Genomic DNA, 11,621 nt, shown 5'->3' on the forward strand with positions numbered 1-11,621 from the left:
ATGAAGCCGAACTAGAAGAAGAAGAATTGCTTGGGAAGAGGTTTTCATAAAAATTCCTTACGTTCATTTCATTATTTGTATTTGCTACGTACTGTCCATGATATAAAGATCTTAAATTTGAAGTTTCAATGTAATCTAATAGTGATTGATGTTATGAATTCTGCGTTGTGATATAAAGATTTGTGACAATATACTTAGATCTATGTGCCGAATAATTTAGAATGCGAGCTCGTAATTCTCCTAGCTGATTTACTACAGGACGGTTATTATTTGCTTCAAAATGTTTATTATGCATTGAATAGGTACAAACATACGATTATCTAATATTATCTTTGTAAAAGAACATGTCAAAGGTTTCTTATTTATTACTCGCGCGACAGCGGCGTCTGTCACTCAGCTCGTAGATTTTTCTTTCATTGTGTCGGATGTCTCGCGGACCCAAATTGTGGGGTTGCTCTTTGCCCTTGTATGTAAATATACCTTGAAAAGTTGTTATCCTTAAAATGATTCGAATAAATCCCGAATATCTCAGTCACTTCGCGCGATGGAACCGCTAGAATCTCGTCCATGCGTCCTACTTTGTTGTGATTCTTGGCGTGCCGAGATGTATTGAAATTTTCGAATTATGATCGACAGTATTATTGAAAGTAAAAAAATTTCAGCTGCCTAGACATTTTTTGGTCATATAGTAGTTAGGAAACCGAATGAAACATATATTTTCTGAATAAACCAAATAAACCGAGTTTTACGAACATGGCACATACATTACCCACCAATGTTTTGGTTTGGGTTGAGTAAATGACGTCATAAGTACTCGTGCCAGTCTTCTTGAGCCGAATTCTGTGAGTCAAAGAAATTAATGGCGGACGAAAATAAATCGTAAAATCTTGGCCCTTTCCTTTCGAATATTAGAAAGATATTCCAGTGGGTGGTTCTTAATGTATTCAAGATTATTTCAGCAAAGTTCCAGCTCGAATGAAAGAGTTTTAAATTTGGAACGATTTTCGTCCAAGTGGCCCTTTAAACACATGAAACCAAAAACCGAAAAATACTTTCCGGGATATATATAATCATTATTCTAAAAAGCCTTACTATTTGTCCGTTATCGGACGAGAGGACCCTGGAAAGAGGATGATTTTCAACCTTCCTACCATCCTAGATATTTTAAGTTTTGAATTGCCGAAGTCCGAGGTACAAAACAATGTTCTATTTGACGACATAAATTTGATTATTCTGTAACAACAGAGGTAATAAATAGTGTAATGTTAATTGAACTTCATCAAAAATAAGCACAATTTTTAGTCTAACTTGTACTATCAGGTAGCTATGTAGTATACAGTATAGAGTGGGGATTTTGAAGGTTAAGTTCAAGGTTCCACCTCACTGAATAAAATGATTTAAGTTTTCGAAAGATTTTTTCTTCTTTAAGGTTTTAAGTAAAATTTGTACTAAACAATGAAAGTGATGTGAAAAATTAATTCCATAATTTATTAGATGCTCAAATTCGAAAAGAACAAAACAACCAAGAAATTAATGTGGATACTACAAATAAAGTAGAAACCTTTAGATTTTCGATGTAACAACTATATTTGAACTAATAAATGCATAAAAATTATAAACACAATCATTTGTAAAGAATGATGAATGAAATCATTTTTCCTTAGGTTATCAAGGTAATTTCTTTGATAATTGTGCAATAATTATGAAATGCAACTCTGGACTTGTCAATTAAGAATTTTTCAAATGATAACTACTTATATTGTCTGAAAAGTGTGCAAAAACAACTTGATTCCACATTTCGAATTAGAAAGCTCATAGAATAGAAAAAGATTAAAAAAAGAATAAAAACATTCATTAAAGCTATTTAGATGCAATAAAAAATGAAAAATGTTTCAACTGATTAGTAATTTATATAGAAATCCCAAAATTGTTAAAATCATCAAACTTTTCCTCTTTATTACTAAAATAAGCGGACATATGTGATGGATAAATGGTAATTATTACCAATGTATGACGTGACATGATAAAGGATGCTTTATTAGTATAAAGAAAAAAAAGATGTGTTGATCATTTAAAATCAATTCTGTATTCTTGGGTTTTATATTACATACTTACGACAATTTTTTAAACAGATTTTGGTTTTTTTTGTTTAAGTTCTTTTAATTTTTTCCATTTGTTTCTAATGAAGGTTTTAAAATACACATTTGCAGTTTAGTTGTTATTGCATCATTTTTAAACAAATTAACCATGAAATTATTTCTGAAGAACTGTTTTAAATACGTTTTTATGGTTTTGTTTGATTTTTTTTCTTACATGAAATATGTTGGTTAAAAGACTGTTAAACATTACTCTAGTTGAAATATAATTTAGCAATTATTTTTGAATGAAAAAATTGCAATAACAGTCTTTGTTTTTTCTTTATTATTACGATTTTTTACAAGATTTGGTATTTGAGATTAGCAGATTCGTTCTAATTGCACATTTTACAAGCAAAAACAGAAATTATTCTAAAAATATCTATTATATATGGAAATTAATAATTTTGTTTTATTGTTTATTTTTATTATTAAAAATATTATTCTATTAAAATATTCTGTTTTTTATTTCTGTTTTTGTTTTTTTTAAAATGTTGTTGTTTAGTGTTTAGTGTTATGCATTGCTTTTGAACATTTAATTTCTAATTTTAATTTTTTGGATATTGTTTAAGGCATCTTATAAAGGTCCATCATGAATGCCATTGGTTATACTGAAAAATTTTGATGTCTTCTCAATTTTAAGGATTTCTAGTCAAAGTATTTCTCTTATGTTGTGGTCGTTTAATTGCCGAATCATTTCCGTATTTTTTTCGTTTTTTTGGTAATTTTTTTTGAAAAGTTCTCTAACTGCTTTCTTACTTGAGATTAGCAGTATAATTCTATGAACACATATCCTTGTAAAAAAAAGCATTTTCTACCTCAAATATTCTTAACAGATGCTTTTAGTTTAAAAAGTCACATTTTGCTTGTTAATTAAAAAAAAATGGTGATCAGTGCATTGTATTCGTTCTAAATTTTACAATAACTTAACAAATAAGAAAATAGAATAGAAGGCGCGCCCTTTCTGTGGTTGTGTCTATTGCAAAAAATGAAAAAGTTTAATCGTATTAGCGTTTCTATCATTCAAATAAACAGTTTTTTGTTGATCCTCAAGCTACGAAAGATTCTAATCATAACAAGGTGAATGAATCGTGAATCTCGTAAATCAACTCTACTTTCACAATGTGAACATTTATCAACAATTATTACATAATTAACTGATGTGTATTAAGTAGTTGTGTATTAAGTAGTTGTGTATTAAGTAGTTGTGTATTAAGTAGTTGTCATATTACGGTTTTTTATAATTTGCAGACAAACGGGTAAAAAATAAAGTATTTTCACATTCTTAACTGCTTAAGAAGGATATTTTTGATTTCCTTCTATTTTTGTTTTTCTTTAGAAATGTTAGTGTTAAATAACGGGTTACTTTTTGTTTTCAAATGTCTAGGAACCGTTTTCCTGTTTTTTGTCGTATATTCCATTTAAAGTGCCTTATAAAGGATACATCACCATGTTACGGCCTTTTTAATATCAAAGAATAAAGTTTGATAATTTTTCGCTTTTTAGAATTTCCATATAACGTTTGAGCAATTCTCTACTATTTGCCTACTAATTCCATCTGATTCATTATGTTGAATTGTTTAGTGGTTTTGTTTTCGTTTTGTTTCTTTTAATTTTCCTAGTTGACGCTTTATTTGGGATTGGCTATTTCATTGCAAATTGCACATTATTCGCGCAATTACAGAATTTTACATTTAAAATATCGTTAAAAACATGTTTAAGATTTTTGGTTATGTTTCATATTTTGGGCTATAGTTTAAAAATAATTTTGTTTAAACATTGTATTTGTATAGGAAATCGTTTTTGTTTATAGTTCACTCAACAAAATTTCAGCAAAAAAATGCGAAGCGACTTCGTTCATCTTTGTCTATTTGGCGGCCAATTTTCGTTACATTGCGCAACTGAAATGCCTAAAAAAGATTAGTTCTTACGGCCTTAAAATTTTATTTATATGTTTTTTAAGTACAAAATGATAGAAAATAATTGTTTTGACATTGTTTTGGCCGTGTTACCATAGTGACTTCAGTACTTCTACGGAATACAATTAACGCTATAATTGTACTCCTCTCGACCAATCAGAGTCGAGTAATTTTGTTGAGTGTACTATAAGTTTATATATAGTCGTCATATTAAAAGTCAACTTACTTCCGTTTTAATTCCCCAGTTAAATATTTACAGAGTTTTGGTGATATTTGATTAAAAAACCTTCGTGTCATAAGGTTACAAAAAGGATATATTTAGTGATAAACTGAATTTCGTGTCATGCAATTTGGACCAAAATTTATACAAGCGAATAAATACGAACGCAAAGCGGGAGCGGAAATTGTTAATCACAAAGTATGATTTTTTTCTAAAACTGCATAACACGAAGTCCAGTTATAACTTAATTATCTTTTTCGTTATCACAAATAAGAAAACGACAGTAATCAATTTATTGTAGGAGAAGAATAAAAAGCCATTAAAAAAGACATTGTTTTGTGTGATTGTTTAAAAAATATTTTTATTATTCGATAATATATGATAATAATATATGACACCAGAGAAAAAATTTAGCGCCAAAGGTTTTACTTTTGAACTTATTTCAATGAGGTAAGAGAAGTATAGGGTTTAAAATTCTTTGAAGCGTTTTCCTTATGTTTTGCCGTCGAGTTATAACAGTTTGGTGCGTCTGGTGCTGAATAACAGCTGTACTAGAAAAATGTCATTAGCATGAATATCACTTTGAGTATCAATTTTGACTTAACCACATGTTTATGTTAGTTATGCATAGTTTGTGCTGCATGCATTTCTGAGAAAAAAAAACTAGAAATAAATTGAATCCTTTTCTCGCTTTTCTTCTTGTGGGCCTACTTTGTGCTGTCATATATTATGATTCGATTGGGGTCCCTGTGTATTCAAAATGGCGCCACAACAACACGAGTTGAAGTATTTCAATATAGTTTATAAATTTGTGGCTTTTGGTACATGGAAAGTTTACACTGTTCTTCCGACTGAGATTCAAAGTAATCTCTTATTTTTTCGCATTTTACAGATCTGTAAAATGCGAAATGACGGTTTCGCATTTTAAAGATCTGTAAAATGCGAAATCTTCGTTTCGCATTTTATTGTTCCATTTCGTTTCGTTTCGTGGTTTATGGTAAGCCAATACAAAACGGATTTGATTAAGATTTAATATAATGATTAAGTTCTTTTTATAGAAATGTAGGTGTTTTGTGTTTGAATGCATTGTCTTTGATCATGAATAGTTGTCATATTGAAAATCAAAGAGTTACTTCGATTTATAAATTTTTCCAATAAAATCTTAGTATATTCGTAAAAATTTTAGTATATTCGATTTTGAAATACTTTATAAAACATCATGTCACTGTTTTACTTGTTAACGTATGTACGTTAACAAGTAAAACAGTGACATGTTTTGTAAAGTACTTATAATCGAATATACCAAAAACAAGTAGAATTGTATTGGAAAAATTTATAAACCGAAGGAACTCTTTGATTTTCAATATGACAACTATATACGTTCAAAGACAATGCATTCCAATTTATGTCGTCCAATTGGACATTGTTTTGTACCTCGAACTTCGGCAATTAATCCTTCACATTCACTTTGGGTTCCCTGTATCCAGAAAAGAGATCACTATTTGCATTCTTTTTTGTTAGAACGAAAAGTCGAAAAATACTGTATCTTTGGTGTTAAGAATTAGGTAGACAAAAATATTTAAAATTTAAAATATCTAGGATTGTAGGAAGGGTGAAAATCAACCTCTTTCCAGGGTCCTCTCGGCCGATAATGGACAAATAGTAAAGCTTTTTAGAATAATGATTATATATCCCGGAAAGTATTTTTCGGTTTTGGGTTTCCTGTGTTTAAAACAAGAGGAAGTTTACCTTATGGGTTTCCTGTGTACTTTGATATATTTTTCAGTCTTGGGTTACCTGTGTTTAACCTTTTAACTTTTTTATTTTGGGTTCCCTGTAGAAAAGTGAAAAGGTTTTGGGTTTCCTGTGGCAACCGGAAGAACTTTGGCCTTCTTGGGTACCCTGTGTTTAACCGATTGTTTTGCTCTTGGGTTTCCTGTGTTGACATCAAGCGGTGGGAGGGAGGGCGAAATCAACCTCTTCCCAGTGTCCTCTCGGCAGATAATGGACAAATAGCAAAGCTTCTTACAATGATTGTGACGTCATTTTAACAAACCAATGAGGTATTCAGACAACACTGGGGTCTACCGATCGCCACGGCCGAGAGGACGCTGGGGACGAGGTCGAGTGAAAACATTTTATAGTACGGCAATGGCGGTGAAAAACAATGCAAGACTCTATAGATATAATAGTGCCACGCGGTCCACATACTCTCATCAGATATAATAGTAGTTTGATGTTTGTGTTCCTCCACAAAAATCCTGAAAACCCATCGTTTTACAATGTGAAGGCCAATTCAATCTCAACTACTGTTGAAGGTAATAAACAAACGCAAAATTTGGCAGCGGTTTGAGAAGTTGAACGAAAATGGCAGTAATATTCGCTGTTTTCAAGTGCAAAAAGGACTGTTAAGTAACAGAAAGTGCACTCTTTAAATGCAGCAAGTACACAATGTAAGTGGAAGGTAACTTTGATTATTCTATTTTATTTTGATTAAATATTCAAGAGTTCATTGAGTTTATGTAGTTTCAAACTAGTTTATAGTAGCTCGTTTTCGCTCTTTAAGTTCTCTAGCTCATTGAAGATCATTTGGTAGATCATTGCGCCTTTTAGTAAGTACGGTACAAAATGGCGATTGAAAACCATGCAAGACTCGATGAGACTGTTTATAGTAGCTCGTTTTCGCTCTTTAGTTATCTTTCTAGCTTATCGTAGATCATTGTAGATCATTTTGGTAGCTCATTGTAGCTCATTGCGCCTTTTAGTAAGTACGGTACCAAATGGCGATCGAAAACCATGCAAGACTCGATGAGACTAGTTTATAGTAGCTCGTTTTCGCTCTTTAGTTCTCTTATTAGCTCTTACTAAATCATTGAAGATCATTTGGTAGCTCATTGCGCCTTTTAGTAGGTACGGTACAAAATGGCGATGGAAAACCATGCAAGACTCGATGAGACTAGTTTATAGTGGGCTCGTTTTCGCTCTTTAGTTCTCTTTCTAGCTCATCGTAGATCATTGAAGATCATTTGGTAGCTCATTGTAGCTCATTGCGCCTTTTAGTAAGTACGGTACAAAATGGCGATCGAAAACCATGCAAGACTCGATGAGACTAGTTTATAGTAGCTCGTTTTCGCTCTTTAGTTCTCTTTCTAACTCAATTTAGATCATTGAAGAACATTTGGTAGCTCATTGCGCCTTTTAGTAAGTACGGTACAAAATGGCGATCGAAAACCATGCAAGACTCGATGAGACTAGTTTATAGTAGCTCGTTTTCGCTCTTTAGTTCTCTTACTAGCTCTTACTAAATCATTGAAGATCATTTGGTAGCTCATTGCGCCTTTTAGTAAGTACGGTACAAAATGGCGATGGAAAACCATGCAAGACTCGATGAGACTAGTTTATAGTGGCTCGTTTTCGCTCTTTAGTTCTCTTTCTAGCTTATTGTAAATCATTGAAGATCATTTGGTAGCTCATTGCGCCTTTTAGTAAGTACGGTACAAAATGGCGATGGAAAACCATGCAAGACTCGATGAGACTGTTTATAGTAGCTCGTTTTCGCTCTTTAGTTCTCTTTCTAGCTTATTGTAAACATTGAAGATCATTTGGTAGCTCATTGCGCCTTTTAGTAAGTACGGTACAAAATGGCGATGGAAAACCATGCAAGACTCGATGAGACTAGTTTATAGTAGCTCGTTTTCGCTCTTTAGTTCTCTTACTAGCTTCATTGTAAATCATTGAAGATCATTTGGTAGCTCATTGCGCCTTTTAGTAAGTACAGTACAAAATGGCGATGGAAAACCATGCAAGACTCGATAAGACTAGTTTATAGTAGCTCGTTTTCGCTCTTTAGTTCTCTTTCTAGCTCATTGTAGATCATTTGGTAGCTCATTGCGCCTTTTAGTAAGTACGGTACTAAATAGCGATGGAAAATCATGCAAGACTCGATGAAACTAGTTTATAGTAGCTCGTTTTCGCTCTTTAGTTCTCTTTCTAACTCAATTTAGATCATTGAAGAACATTTGGTAGCTCATTGCGCCTTTTAATTAGTACGGTACAAAATGGCGATCGAAAACCATGCAAGACTCGATGAGACTAGTTTATAGTAGCTCGTTTTCGCTCTTTAGTTCTCTTTCTAACTCAATTGAGATCATTGAAGAACATTTGGTAGCTCATTGCGCCTTTTAGTAAGTACGGTACAAAATGGCGATCGAAAACCATGCAAGACTCGATGAGACTAGTTTATAGTAGCTCGTTTTCGCTCCTTAGTTCTCTTTCTAGCTCATTGTAAATCATTGAAGATCATTTGGTAGCTCATTGCGCCTTTTAGTAAGTACGGTACTAAATGGCGATGGAAAATCATGCAAGACTCAATGAGACTAGTTTATAGTAGCTCGTTTTCGCTCTTTAGTTCTCTTACTAGCTCATTGTAAACATTGAAGATCATTTGGTAGCTCATTGTGCCTTTTAGTAAGTACGGTACAAAATGGCGATCGAAAACCATGCAAGACTCGATGAGACTAGTTTATAGTAGCTCGTTTTCGCTCTTTAGTTCTCTTACTAGCTCTTACTAAATCATTGAAGATCATTTGGTAGCTCATTGTAAAATGAAAAATCATGCAAGACTCGATGAGACTAGTTATATATTGTAGCTCATTTTCGCTCTTTAGTTCTCTTTCTAACTCATTGTAGATCATTGAAGATCATTTAATTGGTAGCTCATTGTAGTACGGTACAGTTAGCTAGAATGGGAGATTATATCTGCTGTGAACTTTGTCGTTGTTGTGACTTATCCGGATCCATGTTTCTCGACAACAATTCAAGTTCTACATTATATAGACATAACACTGTATGTGAATGAATATCAAATTACTAAGCTTACTTTACATAAATGTTCTAAATCTATTTAAGCTAACATAGAAAAACTAACAAAATTTTGCAAGTTATGAAACACATATTAGAGCTCAGACATATAAATTTTGACTCTTCAATTTTCTTACCTGTTGTAAAGTCTCTTCATTGTCATTTATGTACTACACACTTTATTGCCAATTATTCCTCCATACTGACTATAACCGTATTGAACTATAACTTTTCTTACGTATGATCACTAGGCCCCTGAAGGTAATATACGATGGTGAAGACTGTCAGGAACTTGTGGATTCTCAAATAAAAAGGCCAAATCAAACATCTTTTTATTTGGTATTAGGATGACTTGAAGCTAGACGATTTGCTGCTTTGCTGTTTTGAAAAAAATGATTGGTCTCCCTCCTTGTTCTATGATGGCAGCTATTACCCGGTTGGATCATGTGAGATTATTGAATGAAGATAGAATGCTTTGGAATTTGAAAGGGCTATAAATGACTGTGAAATATTATTGGTGTTATAGCCAGAATCTTATGTACCCATTTCTTTGAACATTTATTGAGATATTGGGAATAAGTTTACTTACTTCATGTTCAACACTTGTATTTAATTTAGGATGGGGGGTTTGAAATTTCTGAGCACTTTGTATGTTGGAATTTTCATGGCCAGTTTGATGGTTTGTTTGATTGAAGTGTGGTAGCTCACTGAAGGCATTGAAGCTTATTCCGCTCTGACAATTCAAAATATTTTAGTCATCAACCATTTTTTTTGTAAACTAGCTAAGAATTTCCTCAGAGTCAGGCATGAACCAAACCAAAAAAGTAGAGGTATTTGCTTTTGTTCCCAATCTTCTGCTACAGCAATATCCACTATTTCATAAAAATTAGCAGCAAAATATCTGCAATTAGACAATACTTATCTTTGGTTTTGTTTCACAAATACATATATATGGCTTGCACTCTATGACCAAATCCACATTACTGGTAAGTCACATAATGTCTGTTGATAGGAATGTTGAAATTTTGATTTTCCCTCTAGTTTCCCTACCTCATCAATTGTTGAAGCTAGCAATGAGAAGAAATTACTATACATGTTACAAGCACATAAATACATTGGCATGTTTTAAAGATGTTATGAACACCTATTTAACATTGGGGATGCTGTCATATGGCATATTACTTATGTGCAGGGGGCTATAAAAATGCTTTCGTTTGACCCTTCTTAATTAAAATTTTTTATGTTCCTTTCAATATTTTTGTGAGCCTATAATATTTTTTCCCCAGTCATATTTAGCCATCTTTGCCAGCTCCACATTTACACAAATTGTATAAAATAATAACACATGGTTTTGGTTATCAACATTTTACACACTTATACAAAAAAAAAAAATTCTTTTTAGATAGAATTGGGGGTTGTGGATTTTTCAAAGGTTTTTTCGATTTTTCCTCCAGCCCACCCTGAGGCATAATTAATGAAAAGTCCCTTACCGACTCCAGACATTTGGAGGTGCTTGGCATTTTGGATGCTGCCAATCAAACTTACCACTGGCTAACGACATTCCGATCGCAAGCAATAATTATTTTCCCATGGGTAAATTTGATTGGTGATAGCAAAAACACCAAATGGCTTCAAATGTTTGGAGTCGGTTGCATTGTAGATACATGCTGTATTTTCTAGAAGTATTTTTTCCTTTGATAAGTACGAGTGACAGGTCTAGGAGGTGTACATGATGAATCTTTGTAAGGTTACTAGAGTGAAGGTGCTCTTACTAGGGTGGAAAGGGTACATAAATGTTCAATTTTAAATCATTTGAATTTGTTGCAGCCAATTTCTATTGAAATTGAAAGATGAAATTGAAAATTTTGATTGATTTGATCAAATTGATTAATTGTCTCATAAATATCTGAGTGTGCAATTCTTTCTAACAATTCCAAGATGGATGAAATGACCTGAGTGTCAAGTTCCAAATTATCACTGTGTTCCATGATTATAGACACATTTACTCAGGGTTAGCCTCGTATTAGTGTCTAAATATTTCACAATTTCTACCAACAGTAAAGTAAACAATGCACAACTTCAACAATACAAAAACTTTTAAATTTCACAGACCTTCACTTGAACACATGAATATTCTGCACAAAAACAGGGCAAACCTTTAGGAATATTTGCAATCTTACTATTATTATGCATGATATGGGAGCATTAAGGTGTTTCTATCATGTTTTTTCATATAGCCATACTAAACTTTTTTTATTGGCTTTTTAGCAAACTTTCCTAAGTTGGATTGACTTGAAATTCACACTAGCCATTAGTCTTATCAAGGTTTATCAAGGCTGATTTTAATCCAAAAGCAGATATACCTCTGCCTATGGATTAAAGCAAATTCAGGCTTTTCTTACTGACAGCAAAAGACAGTTATACTATGTTTCAATTCTCAATGGCTGATATTGGAATAATTAACAGTACACATCAGAGGGACAGGCT

At 32.6% G+C, this 11,621-nt stretch overlaps 1 long non-coding RNA gene across 1 annotated transcript; it reads left to right on the forward strand.

Annotated features, from left to right (window-relative positions):
• The first annotated feature begins 6,196 nt into the window (after positions 1 to 6,196).
• On the forward strand, positions 6,197 to 11,021 carry LOC148904346 (uncharacterized). The gene is made up of 2 exons (XR_016118942.1): positions 6,197 to 6,727; positions 9,386 to 11,021. It is a non-coding gene; the product is annotated as an uncharacterized LOC148904346 (long non-coding RNA).
• Positions 11,022 to 11,621: the final 600 nt, after the last annotated feature.

The sequence above is a fragment of the Actinia tenebrosa genome, unplaced genomic scaffold (genome assembly GCF_029948245.1).
Source record: "Actinia tenebrosa isolate PJP-AT-01 unplaced genomic scaffold, QUT_ActTen_1.0 utg2038__unscaffolded, whole genome shotgun sequence".
Classification (NCBI taxonomy): Eukaryota; Metazoa; Cnidaria; class Anthozoa; order Actiniaria; family Actiniidae; genus Actinia; species Actinia tenebrosa.